At 40.3% G+C, this 22,432-nt stretch overlaps 1 protein-coding gene across 7 annotated transcripts in view; it reads left to right on the top strand.

Moving 5' to 3' along the window:
* The window catches only part of LOC138922187 (uncharacterized), a 77,718-nt gene that overhangs the window by 44,976 nt on the left and 10,310 nt on the right, over positions 1-22,432 (top strand). The window lies entirely within an intron of this gene.

The following is a 22,432-nucleotide window of genomic DNA, read 5'->3' on the forward strand; positions in this document are numbered from 1 at the left end:
AGCCCATAGAACAAAACTTTATTTATTTATTTTTTAATTTTAATTTTGAGGAAGATTAGCCCTGCGCTAACACCTGCCACAAATCCTTCTCTTTTCACAGAGGAGGACTGGCCCTGAACTAACATCCATGCCCATCTTCCTCTACTTCATGTGGGATGCCTGCAACAGCATGGCTCGACAAGCAGTATATAGGTCCACACCCAGGATTCAAACCAAGGAACCCCGGGCTGCTGAAGTGGAATGTGGGAACTTAACCACTGTGCCCCAGGACAAAACATGTTGATGGCACAACACAAGCATTCTGATATGGGTGGCTATATCAGCATCCCACAAAATAAATTCTAAGAAAAAAATAAAACTATCATTAAATGATACACTACATCATGAATATAATTGACTATAAATTACTATGTACCTAACATGTGAAGTAACTACACAGTTGAAAAAACAAAAGAGTGGTTGACATTTACACACCGCAGATTGCAAATACCACCACAGTTTATTGATAGGTCAGTCAAGCCTGAATAAATACTTTACATATAAATAGAGATCATTTAAACAACAAATGGAACAAGCTTGAATATTTTAGACATGCATAAAATATTGAATGAAACAAATACAGTATAAGGAGTATTAATCCCAAAAAATGGAAAATTTTAAGCAAAGTTGGTCATACGTAGCTAGCAAAAAATTTCTCAAATGTTTCAAGAATCTATATGTTTACAAAGCAATTGAAAAGTAAATAACAGAGAGGCAAATAAAGAATTATCATCCATAAATTATAAGTAACTTCTGTAAACTAATAAAAACAAATCAGTCTGATAGGAAATGCATAGAAAATATTTTAAAATCTTGAAAATAACGTTTTATCAAAGATAAGCCTAAAAGATAATTCTTACCCACTGCTGGGGAGGTGGAATTTAACTTCAAGAAAATAGTCTGGCACTATTTTTTACAGCTAAACATTTGCCTATTCTTCAACACAATAATTCTGTGTTATGGAATTACTTAAGAGATCTTTTGTACATAGGTACCAAGAGACTTTTATAAGAATATTCATAACACCATTGTGAGGAATAGAGACAACACCACTGATTTCTATTAAAAAAAAGAATGGATATGAAAATCTTGGTTTATGCCTATATATATATATAATACTGAACAACTCTAGAAACAAAATTTTTACATGTGGCTATCCAGTTTTCCCAACTTCATTTATTGAAGAGACTGTCTTTGCCCCATCGTGTGTTCTTGGCACCCTTGTCAAAGATTAGCTAACCTCATATCCATGGGTTTATTACTAGGCTCTCTATTCTGTTCATCAGTCTATAACGTCTGTCTTTATGCAAGTACCGTATGGTTTTAATTACTTAGTTTTGCAATATATTTTCAAATCAGGAATTGTGATGCCTCCAGCTTTGTTCTTTTTTCTCAAGATTGCTTTGACTGTTCTGGGTCTTTTGTAGGTCTGCCAAGATTTTAGAATTGCCTTTTCTATTTCTGTAAAGAATGCCACTGGGATTTTGATGGTGATAGCACTGAATGTGTAGATTGCTTTGGCTACTATAGACATTTTGACAATATTAAGTCTTTGAATTCATTAACATGAGATACCTTTCCATGTATTTGTGGCTTCTTAAATTTCTTTCATCATTAACTTATCATTTTCAGTGTACATATTTTTCACCCCCTTGGTTAAATTTATTCCTCAGTATTTTATTATTTTTGATGCTATTGTAAATTGGATTTTTAAAAGCATCTTTTTCAGATGGCTCATTGTTCGTGTATATAAAAGCAACTGGCATTCGTATGTTGATTTTGTGCCCTGCAACTTTACTGAGCGCACTTATTCTAATAATGTTTTTGTATTAATTTTGTATAGTCCTCAGGGCTTTCTACATATAAGATCACGTCATCTTCAAACAAATAATTTTACTTCTTCCTTTCCAATTTGGATTCTCTTTATTTCTTTTTCTTGCCTACTTGCGCTGGCTAGGCCTTCCCTACTGTACGTCATACACAAACATCAACTCAACATGAATTAAAGCTTTAAACATAAACCATGAAACTGTTCAACTAGGAGAAGCAGGGTAAATCTTCTTGACATAAGTCTTGGCAAAGATTATTTGGATATAACACAAAAAGCCCAGAAAACAAAAGCAAAAATAGACAAATGGGACTATATCAAACTGAAAAGCTTCTTCAGGGCAAAGGAAACAATCAACAGAATGAAAGAGCAACCTACAAAACAGAAAAAAAAATTTGCAAATCATGTATTTTCCAAAATATACAAGGAAATCCTACAACTCAATAGCAAAAACAAAAAATGTTCAATTAAGAAATAGGCAAAAAACTTGAATAGATATTTCTGCAAAGAAGACAAATGAACAGGTATATGAAAAGATGCTTAATGTGACTCATTACCAGGAAAGGGCAAATCAGGACTAAAATGAGATATCACCTCACACCTGTTAGAATGTTTTCTATAAAAAAAAAAACAAAGGATAATGGGTTGGCAAGGTTGTGGAGAAATTATAATCCCCATATACTGTTGGTATGAATGTAACATGGTGCAACTGCTATGGAAAGCAGCACCGAGATTACTCAGAAGATTCAAAATAGAATACCGTATGATCTATAAATCTCATCTCTGGTATATGTACCAGGGAAATGAAACTAGTATCTCGAAGAGATATCTGCATTCTCGTGTTCATTGCAGCACTATACACAATAGCCAAGATATAAAAATAACTCATCATCCTATGAAGAGATAAAGAAAATGTTATGTATACGTACAACAGCATCTTATTCAGTCTTGAAAAAGAATAAAATCTTGAAATTTGTGACAATATGGATGACCCTGGAGCCAGTCAGAGAAGGACAGATATTACATGAATCTACTTAAGTGAAATGTCTAAAATACTTAAACTCATAGAAATAGAAAATACAATAGAGGTTGCCAGAGGCTTTGGGGGGAAACGGGGAGTTATTATTCAATGAATACAAAGTTTCAGTTGTACTAGATGAATGGATTCTAGAGATATGCCCAACACAGGGTCTATAGTTAACAATATGGTATGGCAGCACAGAACACTGCAACATTTGTTAAGAGGGTAGATCTCATGGTAAGTGTTCTTACCACCAAGAAAATAAATGTCCCACACAAAACAAAACAAAAAGCCCACAAAGGGACAGAGGGAAGCTCTGGAAGTTGTTGGATATGGCTATTACATTGATTGGGCTATTCTCATACATCTAAATTAAACAAATTGTACACATTAAATATGTGCCGTTCTTTCTATATCAGTTATACCTCAACAAAGCTGTTAAATCTAGAAACAATATTCAATGAAAACACAAATCAAAACAGAAAATGTACAGTTTTATACTTTTGATAATGTTCTAAAATAATATTAAAAATATAGTGTTAAGAAAATCTACCTGTGGGATTTTAGCAACAAAGAGGTATCAAAAAAAAACAAACAAAAAAACCCCAGGGGAATCGGAATAGTGGTTCCCTCTAGAAGGCAGACAGCGGAATAGGATGGGCGTCTTTTGCATGGGTTCTTGGATGAACATTTCGTGCTGGATTCTGTATAATATATAGAACATAGCCCTAGTTCCAGAGGCTTCTGTAGATGCAAAGCACTTCCCAGCCACAGGGGCTGCCATTTACACAGTCTGCAGCCTGAGTGGGGGCCCCGTGGCTGAGCGGCGCGGCGGGCTGCCACTTTTACTTTACTCACTTGCGCCATCGGCCGCCCGAGTGGGGACCCCCCCAGGGCTGAGCGGGGCCGCAGACTGCCACTTTGACCCACTCTGGTGGGCGGCCGCCTGAGTGGGTGTGGGTCCCCCAGGGCAGAGCAGCGCGGCGGGCTGCCAGTTTTTCCCACTCTGACCTTCGGCCGCCTGAGTGGGGGAGGGGCCCCCAGTGCTGAGCAGCGCGGCGGGCTGCCACTTTGACCACTCTGGTGGTCGGCAGCCTGAGTGGGTGTGGGTGGGCCGCCAGGGCTGAGCAGCGAGGCGGGCTGCCACTTTGACCCACTCTGGCTGACGACCGCCTGAGTGGGAGTGCGGCCCCCAGGGGTGAGCAGCGTGGCGGGCTGCCACTTTGACCAACTCTTGCGGTCGGGCGCCTGAGTGGGGGGAGGGACCCCAGGGCTGAGCAGCAAGGCGGGCTGACACTTTGACCCACTCTGGCGGTCGGCCGCCTGAGTGGGGGGAGGGCCCCCAGGGCTGAGCAGCGCTGTGGGCTGCCACTTTGACCCACTCTGCTGGTTGGGCACCTGAGTGTGGGGGAGGGCCCCAGGGGCTGATCAGCAATGCGTGCTAACACTTTGACCCACTCTGGTGGTGGGCCGCCTGAGTGGGGTGTGTCCACCAGGGCTGAGCAGCGCGGCGGGCTGCCACTTTGACCCACTCTGGCGGTCTGCAACCTGAGTCAGGTTGTGTCCCCTGGGCTGAGCTGCGCGGCGGGTTGCCACATTGACCCACACTGGCGGTCGGCCGCCTGAGTGGGGGAGGGGCCCCCAGGGCTGAGCAGCACGGCGGGCTGCCACTTTGACCCACTCTGGTGGTCAGCCGCCTGAGTCGGGGGGGGGCGGCCCTAAGAGCTGAGCAGCGCGGCGGGCTGCCGCTTTTTCCCACTCTGGCGGTGGGCCGCCTGAATTGGGGTGGGGCCCCGAGGGCTGAGCAGCGGGCACGCTGCCACTTTGACTCAATCTGTCAGTAGGCCGCCTGAGTGGGTGATGAGGGCCCCAGGGCTGAGCAGCGCGGCGGGCAGCCACTTTGACCCACTCTGGCGGGCGGCCGCCTGAGTGTGGAGAGGTCCCCCAGGGCTGAGCAGCGCGGCAGGCTGCCACTTTGACCCACTCTGGCGGTCGGCCGCCTGAGTGGGTCAGGAGGGCCACAGGGCTGAGCAGCGCGGCAGGCTGCCAGTTTTTCACACTCTGACCGTCTGCCGCCTGATAGGGGTTGGGGCCCCCAGGGCTGAGCAGCGCGGCGGGCTGCCACTTTGACCCACTCTGGTGGTCTGCCGCCTGAGTGGGTGTTGGGCCCCCAGGGCTGAGCAGCTCGGCGGGCTGCCACTTTGACCCACTCTGGTGGTCGGCAGCCAGAGTGGGGGGGGGGATCCTCCAGGGCTGAGCAGTGCGGCGGGCTGCCAATTTGACCCAGTTTTTCTGTCGGCCGCCCGAGTAGAGGGGGGCCCGCCCGGACTGAGCTGCGCGGCGGGCTGCCACTTTGACCCACTCTGGCCGTCGGCCGCCTGAGTGGGCGTGGGACCCCCAGGGCTGAGCAGCGCGGTGGGCTGCCACTATGAGCCACTGTGGCGATCGGCCGCCAGACTACGTGGGGCGCCCCCAGTGCTGAGCAGCGCGGCGGGCTGCCACTTTGAGGCACTCTGGTGGTCGGCAGCCTGAGTGGGTGGGGGGGGGGGGGGCCGCCAGAGCTGAGCAGGGAGGCTGGCTGCCACTTTGACCCACTCCGGCTGACGGCCGCCTGAGTGGGAGTGCGGCCCCCAGGGCTGAGCAGCTTGGCGGGCTGCCACTTTGACCAACTCTGGCGGTCAGCCGCCTGAGTGGGGAGAGGGACCCCAGGGCTGAGCAGCGCGGCGGGCTGCCACTATGACCAACTCTGGCGGTCGGCCGCCTGAGTGATGGTCCGGTCCCCAGGGCTGTGCAGCGCAGCGAGCTGCCACTTTGACCCACTCTGGCGGGCGGCCAACTGAGTGGGCTTGGGTGCCCCAGGGCTGAGCAGCGCAGCGGGCTGCCACTTTGACTAACTCTTGCGGTTGGCCTCCGGAGTCGGGGTGGGGCCGCCAGGGCTGAGAAGCTCGGCGGGCTTCCACTTTGACCCACTCTGGCTGTCGGCCTCCTGAGTGGGGTGAGGGACCCCAGGGCTGAGCAGCGCGGCGGGCTGCCACTTTTTCCCACTCTGGTGGTCAGCCGCCTGAGTGGGGGGGGGGCGGCCCTAAGAGCTGAGCAGCGCGGCGGGCTGTGGCTTTTTCCCACACTGGCGGTGGGCCGCCTGAATTGGGGTGGGGCCCCGAGGGCTGAGCAGCGGGCACGCTGCCACTTTGACCCAATCTGTCAGTAGACCGCCTGAGTGGGTGATGAGGGCCCCAGGGCTGAGCAGCGCGGGGGGCAGCCACTTTGACCCACTCTGGCGGGTGGCCGCCTGAGTGTGGAGAGGTCCCCCAGGGCTGAGCAGCGCGGCAGGCTGCCACTTTGACCCACTCTGGAGGTCGGCCGCCTGAGTGAGGTGAGGGACCCCAGGGCTGAGCAGCGGGCGGGCTGCCAATATGAGCCACTGTGGCGATCGGCCGCCAGACTACGTGGGGCGCCCCCAGGGCTGAGCAGCGCTGCAGGCTGCGACTTTGACCCACTCGGGCGGTCGGCCGCCTGAGTGGGAGTGGGGCCCCCAGTGCTGAGCAGCGCGGCAGGCTGCCAGTTTGACCCACTCTGGCGGTCGGCCACCTGAGTTGGCGGTGGCCGCCAGGGGTGAGCAGCACGGCGGGCTGCCACTTTGACCCAGTCTGGCTGTCGGCCGCCTGAGTAGAGGGGGGCGCGCCCGGGCTGGGCAGCGCAGCGGGCTGCCACTTTCACCATTCTGGTGGTCTGCCGCCTGAGTCAGGGTTGGACCCCCAGGGCTGAGCTGCGCGGCGGGTTGCCACTTTGACCCACTCTGGCGGTCGGCCGCCTGAGTGGGTGGCGGGGCCCCAGGGCTGAGCAGCGCGGCAGGCTACCACTTTGACCCAGTCTGGCGGTAGTCCGACTGAGTGGGTGGTGGCCGCCAGGGCTGAGCAGCGCGGCGGGCTGCCACTTTTTCCCACTCTAGCTATGGGCCACTTGAGTGGGGGTCGGGCCCGCCCATGCTCAGCACCTCGGAGGGCTGCCACTTTGACCCACTCTGGCGGTCGGCCGCATGGGTGGGGAAAGGTCCCCCAGGGCCGAGCAGCGCGGCGGGCTGCCACTTTGACCCACTCTTTTGGTCGGCCGCCTGAGTGGCGTGAGGGACCCCAGGGCTGAGCAGCGCGGCGGGCTGCCACTTTTACCCAATTTTCAGATTTCAGCTAGTGTTCACATCGTGATTTCCTCTTCCACTAATCCAGTTTATTTCAGTGAATTCACCTTAGTGAGTTGCTTCAATTCTCCAAGACTGATATATTTCAAAACCAGTATGCCTCATCCTAATGCATTACGTTCCCCCCAAATAAGAGATCCTAGTCTTGATATTTTTTTTTGGTTTAATTTATGACAATCTTAAATAAATTCTAGTGAAGTAGCCGATATTACAGCCAAACCACTCTAATATCTTAAAACGGTATTTATGAAAATGCGCATTTTGTGGCATCAGTTTAAAGAGTGGAGATGGTGTGTCTGTGTATGTGTGTATATGTAAATTCATATATACTGTATGCATGCATATATGTATGTATGTGCGCATATTAAATACTATTTACTATTTTACAGTTTACACTGTTTAAATATATAGATGCACATATTGCCTCTATTGCTTTCTTCTTTCTACTATCTTCCAAAATCCAAACCCTTCTTTCTTCAGGGTTCAAGAAATCAAGACGTCGTTTAGAAAAAGAAAATAAGGCTGATTTTTATTGAACATATATGGTGTGCCAAGTTGATTAACCCTTGGTAAACATTAGGATCACTGGATCGATTTTAGCTTTTCAGTTTCTCTTTTGAACAACTCTGTTTTCAAGGGTCCATATTTCATGACTTTTATTCTTTGAGTCCTTCCAAAGAACAAAAATAGCCTTTACCTTTTTTCGTAGAATATAATTCATACTCCCTTGCGATTATCATTTTGGTCCATTGGATTCTGTAAAGAATCTAAAATGAATTATGAGATCATGATTTTATTTTCTCTGTATTTGAAACATTTTTCTAATTCATCATCTTAAGAATTCTTCCATCATTACTCATGATTACTCATCAGTTATTCCAACTAAGCTGGAAAAAGATAAGTAATAAGAAAACAAAAGAGTGGTGAGATCACTTAGGAGGAGGACACAAGAGTGGAATAAATTGTTATTTTTCTGTGTTTTTATTGTGTTATCCAACTATTGCATCATCTTTTAAGAAAGTGTTAGAAAATACTAGGGGCAGCATCTCTGTAGTTTGCTTTCAGATCCACTCAATATGAGAATTAGAAGTTTTTATTTTCCAACCATGATGACAAAGAGAAGAAATTTCACATTCCATAGCCATAAGGTGAATACGATCAGAAGAATGAATGAATGTAAAGGAAAAGACTGCAGCACTTAGGCTCTAACGGTACGATGAAATTTTCATATTAATGAAATCAGACTATGTGTCTTCAGATGACGATATTTTAAATAAATTTTCTCAAACTTAAGAATTGATCCCTAAACAATGTATTTCCAAGAAAAAAAAATGGAAATACAGTATTCTCCTCCAGTTAGTCCTTCAAAGGAAAGTACTTCACGCAACAGTTTGAAATAAAAATCTGGACAGTCCCACATTGTTAAAAGATGAAAGTATTCTTTCATCTCCAGTGATGTCTATGGACAAAAATTTACTGATTAAAATAGTTTTACTATATTTAAAATGTATTAATATTTAATAAAGTTGATTTCAGTAAGTCTTTATGATATTTGTAAATTCCTTGTAAAATGACATAAAATTATATGAAGTTAAAATGTGCCCAGAGGGTAAACAGCAATAACTATTTGCCCTGTAATCTGAGGGTTAGATATCCCATCTCAATTCATTTTCACAAAAATTCTCAAGGAATCATTATCCTTTCACCTCCACTTTGAGTTAACTCATCTAAGACTACAGCATAAGACAACATTAAAGGCAAAATTTAAGCTCAAATTTCCTAATCTTGAATTACACATAGCTTCACTTATGCCGTGGTACCTCGCTTCAAAGGAGAAAAAACACTTACCTATGTCCTCTGATAACTCTGAGGACCTCTTTCAAAAGAAGTCGGACAGAGATGATATTTAATATTCAAAGGAATAATGGAAATTGAAATCTGCATTTCTTTATCACTTTCACATTGTGGATATTTATTTACTGAACAATTTCCATAACCTTGTGATAATGTGTAGTATTAAGACAAGTAAAAGGAGAAGCCCATGTTATGCTTGTCCTCAAAATAATCTTCTTAGTTAGGACACTATAGCTTAATTTCCCAGAAAAGTTATAAGACTTTGTAGGAGTTCCCAGGAATGGTCCAGATTGAACCCTGTAGAATGTTAGGCAACAAGTAGATTCAAGTGCCTTAAAAATCATCTAGTGAAGCATCCGAGAATGTAATTCCCCTTATGGAGGAAAAATATTACATGGTACGATTAGATTTTGATGAATAGAAGATAGAAGGTAACCAGCTGGTTTAAATTATGTTGTAAATCTAGTAAACTAAAGGAATAAATATATTAGTACATTGCTTTCATATTATAGGTTTTGTGCAGATGTTTGCTGAATAAACTAATCACTAATTTAGAAAGAGATCACTGCTCAGCAATGATGGTTAATTTTTTGTGACAACTCAACTGGACTAAGGGATGCCCAGGGAGCTGGTAAAACGTTATTTGTGGGTGTGTCTATGAAGGTGTCTCTGGAAGATATTAGCATTTGAATCAGTAGGCTGAGTGAAAAAGATCATCCTCACCAATGTGGGTAGGCATCATTGTATACCTTGGGGGCCTGAATAGAACAAAAAGGTAGCGGAGGGCAAATTTGTTCTCTGTTGAGGTGGGACATCTGTCTTCTCCTGCTCTTGAATTTCAGCACCCCTGGTTTTTGAGCCTTTGGACTAAGATTGGGACTTACATCATTGCCTCTCCAGTTCCTCAGCTCTTCAAATTTGGACTAGAACTACACCACCAGTTTTCCTGGGCTTCCCATTTGCAGGCTACAGATCATGGAACTTCTCAGCCTCCATAATCACATGAGCCAATCCCTCATAATAAATCTCTTTCTGTACACCTCTATCTCTGTCTCTGCCTCTGTCTCTATCTCTATATCCTGCTGGTTCTGTTTCCCTGGAGAACCCTGCCTAACACAGCCAGCATTCCCTTTTACTTATGGAAATCTCAGACAGGAGATTAGTCATTCAATATTAATATACATTGTGCACATTACATATACAACTATCTATCTAAATATCTATTTTCAAACAAATTTTATTTGTAATTCTAAAAAGAACAGACTTTATAAAATGCTTATTCCTATTTTTAAAATATTTGCCTGGAGGAAGATACTATTAGTATTTTCATTGGTACGTTATTGTTATTATTTTAGTGTTCTTGAGTTTATCTGAAATTACAAAAAAAAGGGAAAGGTGTTTAGGTAGTAGGTTGTCTGTGGTGGATTGATGAGTATGTTTAGAATACTTCTGAAAAATACAGATTGATAAAGCCCACACTGTATGACTCTTTCTTTCAGGACATGAAAAGGCTATGCAAATTTTTAAAGGCTGTAGTGCAGAATATTTGATTGTTTAAGAAAATATCTTGTAAAACTCTGTATTTACTTTTTAAAAAATATGTATTTTACAAATCACATATATGGATATATATCAGAGTTAGCACTATCCTGATTCTAACGTGGTATACCTAGATCTTACTGTTCAAAGTCAAATGGCTTGTATCCATCTCTAAACCCATTTCTAGGTATTCTGAGCATTAATAGCATATTAATAATTAGGTAAACATACCAATGTAGCTGCCATACTTTGTATCTGCCATTCTTTAAAGCTTTTCAAAATTTATTGATTTACCAAAGGAATATCTAGTTATAATGATGCTACTGATGATAATAGCTAGCATTTATTTTTTACAATATACTCAGCACTTTGTTATGTGCATAGTTTTCCAGTATAAGATTCACAGCATTACAGAAATGTTGATGAGGGTTTAGATTTCAGTATTAAATAGAGGGTCAGGGTAGGACCCAGTAATCCTAGTGAATTCTCGAGATAATATTCTAGGCAGAGAGAACAGGGTGGGAGCACCAGTCCTGAAGTAGATGTGTGCCTGGCTGCGTGGTGTGTTTGAGGAACAGAAAGGAAGTGCGAGTAATGAAAACAGAATCAACACAAAGAAGAGTGATGGCAGAAGAGATCAGATAGGCAATGGGGGCAAATCATCATGCACTTCAGTAGTAGGGCGAGGAAACATCCCACTTGTCCTGGCCAACTTATTTTTATGTCTACTCTTCTGTCATAATTGCTATAAGTCCTTCTTTCACTCTCTAATCTAGGTTGGATCATAAATTATGTGATCACTCTACTGATAAGCATTGCAGATATCTTGGCTTTTATGCTGAATATAGAGTAGCCATACAGAGTTTTAAGCAAAAGAGTGGTGTGATCTGATTTATGTTCTAAAAGATTCACTTTGGCAGCTGTGTTTCAGGGTCTAAGCTCTTGGGCATTAGGAAGAACTCGTAGAAGGCTCTTATGGAAATCCAGGCGAGAGGTGATGGTGGCTCAGGCTAGAGCGGGAGAAGTAGAAATGGGAAGAAGTGGTTGGAGTTCAATATATTTTAAGGTAGAGCTGGCATGATTTTCTGATGGTTTAGACGTAGTGTTTTAAAAATAAATAAAGGATTCTAGGGTAAAACAAAGATTTTTTTTGGCCAGAGAAACTAGAAGGAAGAATTTTCCATCAACTGAAATAGTTAAGGCTGCAGATAGATAAGATTTTTGTGAGATCATCCTGAGTTTATACTTGGACATATTAAATTTAAGATCTCTAAGAGACAACCAGGTGGTGATGAATATACGTTTTAAGTACGAGAACCTAAGTGTGGGAATTCACAAAAGAATTGTGGATTAGAGATACACATTTGACAGCTGTGAGTACACAGGTAGTATTTAAGCCATGAGGATGAATGAGATCAGCAAGGACTAGGCTTAAGGCCTCTGCAAGTTTAAAAGCCCAAGAGAAGAGGATGCAGCCACAGAAACCGAGAAGCAACTCTAGCGATAGGGGAGAAAATCCCACAGAGTATTCAGTCCTGAAAGTCAAGTGAAAAAAGTAGAAGAAGGAGAAAGGAGTTGTGTCAGATGCTTCTAATAAATCAAATAAAACCAGGATGCAAATAGATCACTAAATTTAAGAAGCTGTATATCATGAGTGACATTGATGAAATCAGATTCGTTGGAGTGATGAGAGGTCAAGAGCCTGATTGGATGGAATTAAGAGAGAAGGAGGGGAGAGAAGTTGGAGACCTGGAGTCCATTACCAGAAAAATAGAGCAGACCAATTAAAGAAAGAAAATCTTAATAGTAATAGTAATGCAGGTCGCAGTGAGGACAGTTCCAACCATTTACTCAGTCCCTTGGTTCTTTTTTCATTTCCACCGTTTGTTAGGTGTTTAACATTAAGTAAGACAATAACTTCTCTAAACCTAAATTTACAGTAAAACGTATACACTATTATCACCCACCTCAGCATGTTGATAGGGTTGGTGGTGTTCAATAGAGTGGTGTTCAATAGAGTTTATTAGAGTGAGGTCGTCTATTGAAAACATCTAAAACATATAAATAATGAAAAGAAGTCATTGTTATTTCTGTTTTTCTTATCATTACTTATACTGCTACTACTGCCCCTGCTATTACTATTTTCTTCAATTACTGTTCAGTTTTTACTTAACAAGGAGTGGTAAGTAGTGCCCTGACCCTGCTTGCTCCTTACATTTTTGTACTTCTCTCATTCTTCCTCCTGTCACCACCCTGCCAACATCTCCTTCTCTGAGAACTATAACAAGCATACAAAGAAAACAAAATTTTCTTGCTTAATTTTAGGAAGGCACTAGGTGTTTTTATATTCTTCTTCAAAGTACATCCATATGGTAAAGAATTCTCTTTATTAATAATATTTCTCCTATTTTATATTACAAGTGCCTGCCAGGGTGAGGCTGAAGCAGAAAGACAGACATGAAGGAGGTGTATGTGTTAGCTATGTCTCTGACGTTCCACATTCCCTGACTCAAGATCTGTTCATAGGCCGCATGCTCTGCTGAAAATGTCCACCTCTTTCTTCTCTTCACTAATTATCACTTGCTTTACTCCAAGGTTCCACACTCAAATGCCTTCCAAACTAGAATTCAAATTGTCCCTAGCCCACATAAATATTTCAAGTGTACTGAACATCTAAACAATCTGTGTTTTTTAAAAAGGTGCTACAGTGAGTGTGGGAAAGAGAAACAGTCAAATCCTTTGTAGCCAATCTCCCTCCCCTCCTCTCCTCTTTTCCAGGCCCTTCACAAGGCATTCTGACATTCCTGTCATTGGAATGGGTGAGAATGCTTAGAAATATGGTTCATTTCCACAAATTACAAATCTTACTATTTCATCTCACTTACATAAATTTTAATCAGAATTGTATATACTTATCATCATCTTTGGTGCTTCTACTGGATGGAATTCCTAGACTGTAAGATATATTTTCTTTATGATGAGATTCCAAGTAATAACATTCTATTTGGAATATAGTTAATATTTACATTTTTAACTAAGTTGAACCAAATTCTGTTTCATCACAACTTTGATATAAATATTTCCTATATTTTGACATAATGACATAATTATTTATACATAGTTGTTATGCCTGTTACTGTGACTTCTATTCTTACTCTATGACAGCGTAAAATATTTCTCATCAATTGTTTTATCAATATGTAGGATGAGGAATTTGTCTTTAACTTATAGCCGTGAAAGAAGCCTCAGATTCTCTATATTAGTGAAACTTAATGAAGAAAGGATGATAATGTTGCTTAATTTTCACTATATACACTTCTTTGGTTACAAGTTCTGATAGTTGTTTCGATTGTTGCATATTGTTATGGAGCTACATGCAAATATGTATAAGAGAGTATTTTACATGGTAATGTGATGTTGAGTTCCAATATATGAAATATAAGATGTTTAAAAGTCTCAATGTACTAGAAGATTGCTAAAGGTGAGAGATGTAACTATTGTCATACAAACAAGAATAAAACCAAAGGGCCCACTCCATTGTAATTTAATTGGAGATTGTAAAAGTGGATTTCACTAGTATCTGTGTCTGTGGCTACTGTGAAGTGTTTACATTCCCCAAACAGTATAGAACACCAGCAGCAAATATAAGATGGCCATCTGGCCTAAATTGGAACAGGGATATTACTCTGCCATGTTCAATGGCAGTTTCCATGAGATGTTCATGTTTCCTCCCGCTCTTTACCTCCAGCACCAAAGGAGATTGACCTTAAGGAGGATGGGACTAAAAAGTGTCACAAAATCAGGTTTTGCCTTTTATCTCCCAAATCACTATCGCCATTAAACTAGAGGTATGTTTTAAGTCTGCATTTGAGACTGGGAAAGATATGAAATGTAAATTGAATTTGAGATCAAAGTCTTAAATCAGACTTGACTTTTCATAAACAAAAGTGACGAGAGTCTGGAACATCTTATAGTGCCAGAAAGTATGGAAGAACTCACAAAACAACAAAATGAAGGAATATGTCAAAGGGACACAGGAGCTAACTGAAATAACAAATTGGCACAATTTGAACAACCACATAAATAATGCATTATTGGATTATAATCTAAAGTACAAAATAAATATCCATTGGTGTATAGTGATACAAATAAATGATTGAATAAATAAATTAGTGGGAGAGAATAGATAGATCCCCATTGGAGAGGAATCCAAATAATTTCTATAAATACTTCCTCTTCCAGGAAGGAGGGCATAACTCTCCACTCCTTCAGTGTGGGCTGATTACAGTGACTTACTTCAAAGAGTACAGTACAGAAAAGGGGGAAAACAGTAACTTTACAGTATAGAAACCTAACCAACACTCTCTTAGTCAATTGTTCAAGGTTAAGATCAATAGTCGTAAGACATACTTTTGATATGATATGAAGAGAATGGCAATTTACCTCTGTGGTTGGCCTCCCCAAAACCCATTACCCTATTACCCTAGTCAAAAAATGAGAATTATATCAGAAAAATTCTAGGAGATATTTTTCAAAATATCTGACCAGTATTACTCAAAACTCTCAAGGATATTCTGTAAACTGTCACAGTCTGCAACTAAATGTGATGTGACTACAGCGATATGACAACTAAATGGATGGAATCTTGTAACAGAAAAAGGACATTAGAGAAAAACTAAGGGAATATGAATAAAGTGTGGACTTTGGTTAATTATATACCACTATTGGTTTATTAATTGTGACATATATACCATGCTAATGTAAGGTATAAATAATAGGAAAACTGGATGTGGGGTGTATGTGAGTTCTCTACACTACGTTGACAAATTTTCTGTAAACCTACATCTATCCTAAAATTTTAATAAGTTTATTAAAAAATTCAGAAGAATAGGGTATGTTAAAAGAACACATTAGCCAACCTGAAAGAGCACCCGGTAAACAAAGCTGGGTCAATTTGAGGAATGAATGAATAATGCAGTATTGGATTATAACCAAAAATAGAAAATACATATTCATGAGTCCATACTAACATAAATAAATGATTAAATAAATAAATACACGAGGAGAAGCAGCAAATCTTCCTGACAGAAGAACCACATTAATATATGGATACATCTCCTCTTTCAGGAGGTACAAGTTAATCACCTTCTAGGCCCTGCTTGAGGGAGGGCTACACGTAGTGACTTGCTTCCAAAGAATATACCATAGAAAGGTCGATTAGTAAGTTTTGTGTGGATGAATTTGGCAAACACTACCTTAACTAAGTGACGAAGGTTAAAATCCCCAATGAAATCTTGTTGATATCATGTAGCACCCAATATGATGTAACGAGAAGAGTACTGTGTGTTATTTTTTCCAAAAACCATATACTAGTCTAACCATAAAAAAAAAAAGAAAAAATCAGAGAATCCCCAGTTGGGTACATTCTACATAATTGGTCAATGTTTCTAAACACTGTCAAAGTCACAGAAGATTAGGAAAGACTAAGAAACTTTCACAGACTGGGAAGATATTGAGAACTAACTATAATGTGGTACCCTACATTTGAATCTGGAACAAAAAGAGAAAATTAATGGGAAAACTAGTGACATCCAAATAAAGTCTAGAGTTAGTTAATACTAATGTAGCGATGCCAGTTTCTTTGTTTTTGCAATTGTTCCATTTCACTGTACGACGTTAACAGTGGAAGAAATTGAGTATGGAGTATTTGGGAACTCCCTGAACTATCTTGCAACTTTTCTGTAATTCTTGAAGTATTCCAAAATAAAAAAAGCTTATTTATAAGGAAAGATATGTGACATTATTTTATAAATAGTATACGTGGTGCTACTAGTATCACTAGTTCTTGAGATGGTGTTCTACTGGAACAAAAATCTAAAACTTGTGGAATTAGCTTTGAAATGGAGTGGTGGGGAAAGCTCCCAAGGACACTATTGGTGAAAGCTGGAAGGACAGTGATCTTGCTATTGAATATAAGAGGAAAGTGAAATAACATTTGCCAGTACTGTTGCTTGAGATGTTCTGGAAAATAGAAATGGTATCTAATTAACTCACAGATATGGCCTACAAGGTTTCCAGGAAGAATGCTGCAGCTACTAGCTGACTTCTCTGAGCTTCTTATGAAAAAGTACAAAGCTTTGAGAAGAGCCAAGATGAACTCTCAGTCTTCAGGTGGAATTTAAAGGAAAAATAAAAGAGCAGGACTGTGTTTGAAAATAAAACTTTCTCATTCCAAGTCTTTAAACAACAATAAGTTACCAAAGTAATAAAAGGCTTCAGGTAAAAGATTCAATTCAGTGGGACTTTAAATCCAGTAAAGTGGTCTCTGAGTCAAAAATGTCAATGGTGGATCTTGTAAGACCCTTTGCTAAGACCTCAGAAAGATTTATGGCCCTGTCTCACAGACCCGTGCAGCTAGATGAAGAGCTTCTGAGCAGCAGAAGAGTGTTGTCCAATGGCAGCCTAAAACATGATGTAGGGTAGAGAAGGGCCTTCCTTAGAAAGAAATCTGGGCTTGTCTCACACTTCGTCTCATTGAATTGAATATAAATTGCAGAAAAGAAACTCACAAATTTTCAAAAGATTAATCCACTTGAACTGAAAGGGACAGAGAGAGTTTAAAACAAAGAGTGGTCTCTACGCCCTTAACTTCCCAGAACCGTGACCCAGACTGAGAAAGCTATGCAGCTGCAACTTTGGAATATTTCTAATGGCAAAGGGCAGAGCCAAGAACTTAGAGAGGGAAACGAAGAGCCATAGAAAACCATTCCCAGAGTGCGGCACTGAGCGCTAATCAAGCAACTGGCAATACACACCCAGAGATTTCAGAATCGCTATGAACTAATGATTTCTCTCTGCCTCCCATTCTCCTCCTTTTTGAATAAAAGTGTCCATTACCTTTTTCCTGTATCTGTCATTTTATTTGGGTATATGGAGGGCACAAAACTTTTCATGTTACTTCATGTTTTTTTAGACCAATAGAAACCACATCTAAAAACAACCCCCACATCTGCATCTCCTGAAACAAACGAAAATACTCCAGATTTGAGTATGATGACTAATGAGATAAATCTTTATGTCTTATAGGGTATTTTAAAGGTGAGTGTTATGTAAATAATTATGGGTAGAGGGTAGACTATTGCAGATTAAGGAGAACTATAAATTCTTTGTCTCTCCCCTCAGAAACCTGTAGTCTGTTTCTCTACCCCCTTGAATCTGAACTGTGTAACCAGAACGGAGAGTGTTTCATAGAACATAGCGGAAGTGACTCTCTGCTGGTTTCAGCCCTAATTTCTTAGAAGACTGTCAAGTTCTGTGTCCTCTCTCTTGATATCTATCCTGCTATGAAGTGGAAAAAAGCCCAGATAACCATGTGGAAGAAAATTTAAGCCTTAGTTGATAGTCCCGGCTGAGTTTCCAGCCAACAATCAGCCACGATGAATTACTGGATATCTTCTAGCCCCAATTAAGTTGTTTCACATAGATTAGAGATATGCTGTTCTGGCTGAACACTGCTCAAATAAAAAAACTAAAAACTCAAGAGCAAAGAATTTGTTGTTTTAAAAAACTTCGCATTTAGGGTAGTTTGTATGCAGCAGTAATAATGAAAATACTAGGTCTCACGTCTTTCTCTTTCATGACAATGCCAGCAAACTTAATGTAGGTTAGAGTAAATTAGATTGAAAACATTATTTTTCTAGTAGCATTATTAAAATACATAACACGTGAATGACTGAAATAATTTCAGCATTCACTATATGTTGCACATAAATGTTTCCCCCTTTATTAAATTGAGGTTTTTTAAAACAAAATTATTTTCATTCATTTGATATTTATTTCAATGTAACAGTCTTCCAAGTTTACTCTACACTGGAATATAATGATTTTTGTATACTATATCCATATTGGTGCTTAAAAATGAAAATTTAGATTTACACATGATTATCATTAAATTATTGTGACAAAAATAACCTTGAGATAAAGCCTTACATAATGAATTTTAATTTTAAAGGGGTTATTGTTACTTGAACTAAACGGTATTCTCTGACAATTTACACAATTGCGTTTATTTGCCATTAATTTAATCTCATTACTGTCATAAGTTCTTTATTTTTACATATAGTATTTTGCCATCTAGTGACAAAAAATTAAATATAGCAAACATACTCTTTTAAGTCATCTTGAAAAAAAAACTGTACACTATGCACTTGCTTCATCTGGTACAGAAAATAAATTATGTCTTTGCTTTTTCTTTTTAAAATTATTTTCCACTTTGGAAAACCATTTAAAATGTCATCACCTTTAAGATACTCCATGTCATATATATCCAATATACCCACGTCTGTTAAAATCCAATTCCACTGTAAGGAAAATAAAGTGATGTTAAATTTACTCTGTCAAATAATAATATTTTTGTATTCTAATCTGGATAAAAGTCTTGTCATTTATATTTACTATTCTGTTTCTTTTATAAAATAGAGCTCATTAGCTTGTTTATTTACCAATTAAAAATATCTAACACATCTTCTCTCTATAGAAGTCTCTACTAACACTCACAAAACAGATTTTTTTCAGATGAGTATATCCTTAATGTTAATACATACAATGGGTATTTGTGTTCCAAAAATAAAACATTTTTTCCATCTGTCTCATATATTGTCCACCTGAGCCATTTCAGAGATACAGGTATTGAGACTTAGAAAGAGTAAGTGACTTGTCTCTAATAATAAGTGGTATAACTAGTACTTGAAAAGAAGCATTCTCATGCAAAAATCAAAATTAAAATTCTACTTGGCTAAGAAAATCTCAAATATAAAACATAGTATCATATTCGACAGAGATGGTGGCTAAGGTTTTTTTTACTTATAATTCTAAGTTCCTCCTTTATTTTTATAGGCAAATGCTTTACCATCTTTCAGATAAGGGGTACAAAATATGGATATTCCAATATGGATATCCCATAGCTATTTCCCCCAAATTACCCCTTGGCAAGAAGCTAGAAGATTAAGCAATTTAGAGCAGAATTTGTAAAACTGTTTTTTCAGTTACTTTAAGATTCTAACAAAATTTGTGGGAATTTTCTCCTAAAAAGAATCACTCTTGTAAAGCCCAGCAAAGTGATCATTAGGGATATTGCATGAGGGAGCCTTTCCCTTATGGATTGCCTCCGTTTATTTGCCACTAGCAAGCTTCTACAACATTTTTTCCCTTTCTTAACATTTTTGACAAGTTTTCTTTAAATGTGATCATGTTCCCCCCAAAAATGTGTAGCAGCTGAGAATTCTGCTCTCTCTACATATTAATGTACCAAAGGAAATATCTTGAAATACACATATATATGTATATAGGTATATACGTATATACAAATTAACATTGAACTCATCCTTTGTGTTCTTAAATATCTTAAAGAATTCATTAATTATATGCATGAATGGATTTTTTTGCAAGATAGTGAAGAATAGAAAATTACTTAGCTTTTGAATATAAAGCTTAGAAAAAAATTATTTCCTATATTCCTATTCTTTGCATTTATCGTATCAAGAGCTAAGCTTTGAGGACCTGATCATAGACAGAGTTTAGCATAAGGGAATCCCCAACCAGACAGTGAAAGAAAAGAAGGAAACACCACCTGTCCTGGTCCCAGGATTTTATGGAAGTAAGCCACATATATAAAAGCAAGAATCTAGGCAGATGTCTTAATCTGACTTGTGCAAATTTCAAACCTGTAATAAAAGTATTTTATATGTCTTTAGACACTGGATATCTGAGATTTATGAAGGAGATACTCCACACAATGCTCTTCTCCCACGTCGGTGGGTTCCAGTAAAGAAAAGAGAGAGGATCAGCTTTGTTATCTGGGAAGAGGGAGTAGCTGACACTCTTGAATATCTTTCATCTCCTTTCAGCATAGTGAGACCCAGAAATCTCCACGTGCTTTTTAGAGTCAATAGACGTAACCATACTGAGAGCCAAGAAGACCTCAATAAATGTGCTAGGGCTCAAAAGGTAAAAGTCACTGTTGAAATGGAGGCCGAAGGCAACCCAGGCAAGAATCCAAATGCAGAACCTGGCAGACATTGAGAGATAAGGGCCAAGGGATGATGAGGCAGCAGCAAAGATTACTAATAAGGACTACCAGCCTAAATTAATGTAAAAAGAGATGAGATCCAACATAAGGAAGCCGTAAACATGAGACACATCTACCAGCTGCACACCCAGGGATAGGATTGAGCCAAACCCTCTTTGGAGTACACCAGCCCAGGAGAACCTAGAGGCCACCTTATGCATCTGAAGATTCTCTATTTTCTTCATTGCCACATTCTCTTTCTATCTTAACAGTCTGAAGATTCCCTGTTTTCTTCATTGCCACATTCTCTTTCTATCTTAACAGCCTTTTTCAACTCTTCCGCTCCATGAACACAGGGCCAGGTAAAGGGAACACATAGGAAAAACACCGAAATTTCCTTGCATTTTCCAAGCAGAGATTGTGTATAAAACATTAAAATAAATCCAGTGGATTCTGTTGACTCTTTCAAAGTCCCCCAAAACTCCCATCCTATGCCTGCTACAGAAAACTACTTACGGGTAGAGAATTCACAGCAAATAACAGATTAGTTAGAAAGAAATGAAGACACTAAACTTTTTCTTAATATCTGCTGTGGACTTTCTGTTTATGTTGCCCCAAAATTCATATGTTGAAACTTAATCCTCACTGTGAGGGTATTTGGAGGTGCCGGCTTTCAGAAGTAGTTAGCAATGCACTTAGTGCCCTCATCAAAGAGGCACCAGCGTGCTCCACCACGTGAGGTCACAGCAAGAAAACAGCCATCGAAGGAGCTGGGCCCTCACAAAACCCCGAATTGCCAACTCCTTCATCTTGGACATCCTGGCACCCAGAACTGTGAGAAATAAATTTCTGTTGGTTATAAGCTGCTCAGTTTATGGCATTTTGTTATAGTGACCTGAATGGACTAAGACAATGTCAGAATGCCGAATAAATTTTCAGATTTCACTAGATACCTAATTACTATATTATGCGGTTCTTACAAGGAAAAGTGGAATAAGAATATGCATGGAACTCTCTTTCTCTGCTATCAATACATATGATAAGATGATAGAGATTGCATCAATATAAGGTTTGATTAGTATACTTCCATTTTGTTCCTTTGATAGTCTCTAATTTTCAACTGGACCTTAGTCTGTGAGAATATGCAGATATATGTGGCTACTGAACAATTATGGTAAGGAACTTGTGAAGATGAGGTTATGACATAAAGCTACGAATAATTTAGTCTTATTATTTACAGAAATTATGAAACAATGACTTTTTTTAATAGTCACATTTTTACAGGTGTCTGGTGATATTTCATTGTGGTTTTTTTTTCAGGAAGTTAGCCCTGAGCTAACATTCACTGCCAACCCTCCTCTTTTTTGCTGATGAAGACTGGCCCTGAGCTAACATCCGTGCCCATCTTCCTCTACTTTATATGTGGGACACCTACACAGCATGGCTTTGCCAAGCAGTGCCATGTCCGCACCCGGGATCCGAGCCAGCGAACCCCAGGCCACCGAAGTGGAATGTGTACACTTAACTGCTGCACCACCGGGCCGGCCCCTCATTGTGGTTTTAATTTGCCTTTCTCTGATGCTTAGTGACATTGAGCACGTTTTCAGATACCTGTTGCCCATTTGTATGTCTTTTTTGGATAAATGTCTATTCAAGTCCTTTGCCCACTTTTAGTGAGAATATTGTTTTTATTATTATTGCTATTGAGTTATAGGAGCTCCTTATATATTTTGGATATTAATCCTTTATCAGATATATAGTTTGCAAATATTTTCTCACATTCTATAGCTTGCCTTTCATTTTGTTGGCTACTAACTTTGCTGTGCAGAAGCTTTTTAGTTTGATATAGCCCCACATCTGTTTTTGCTTTTAGATTTCATATCCAAAAAG

This window comes from Equus caballus, unplaced genomic scaffold, assembly GCF_041296265.1.
Source record: "Equus caballus isolate H_3958 breed thoroughbred unplaced genomic scaffold, TB-T2T haplotype2-0000564, whole genome shotgun sequence".
Classification (NCBI taxonomy): domain Eukaryota; kingdom Metazoa; phylum Chordata; class Mammalia; order Perissodactyla; family Equidae; genus Equus; species Equus caballus.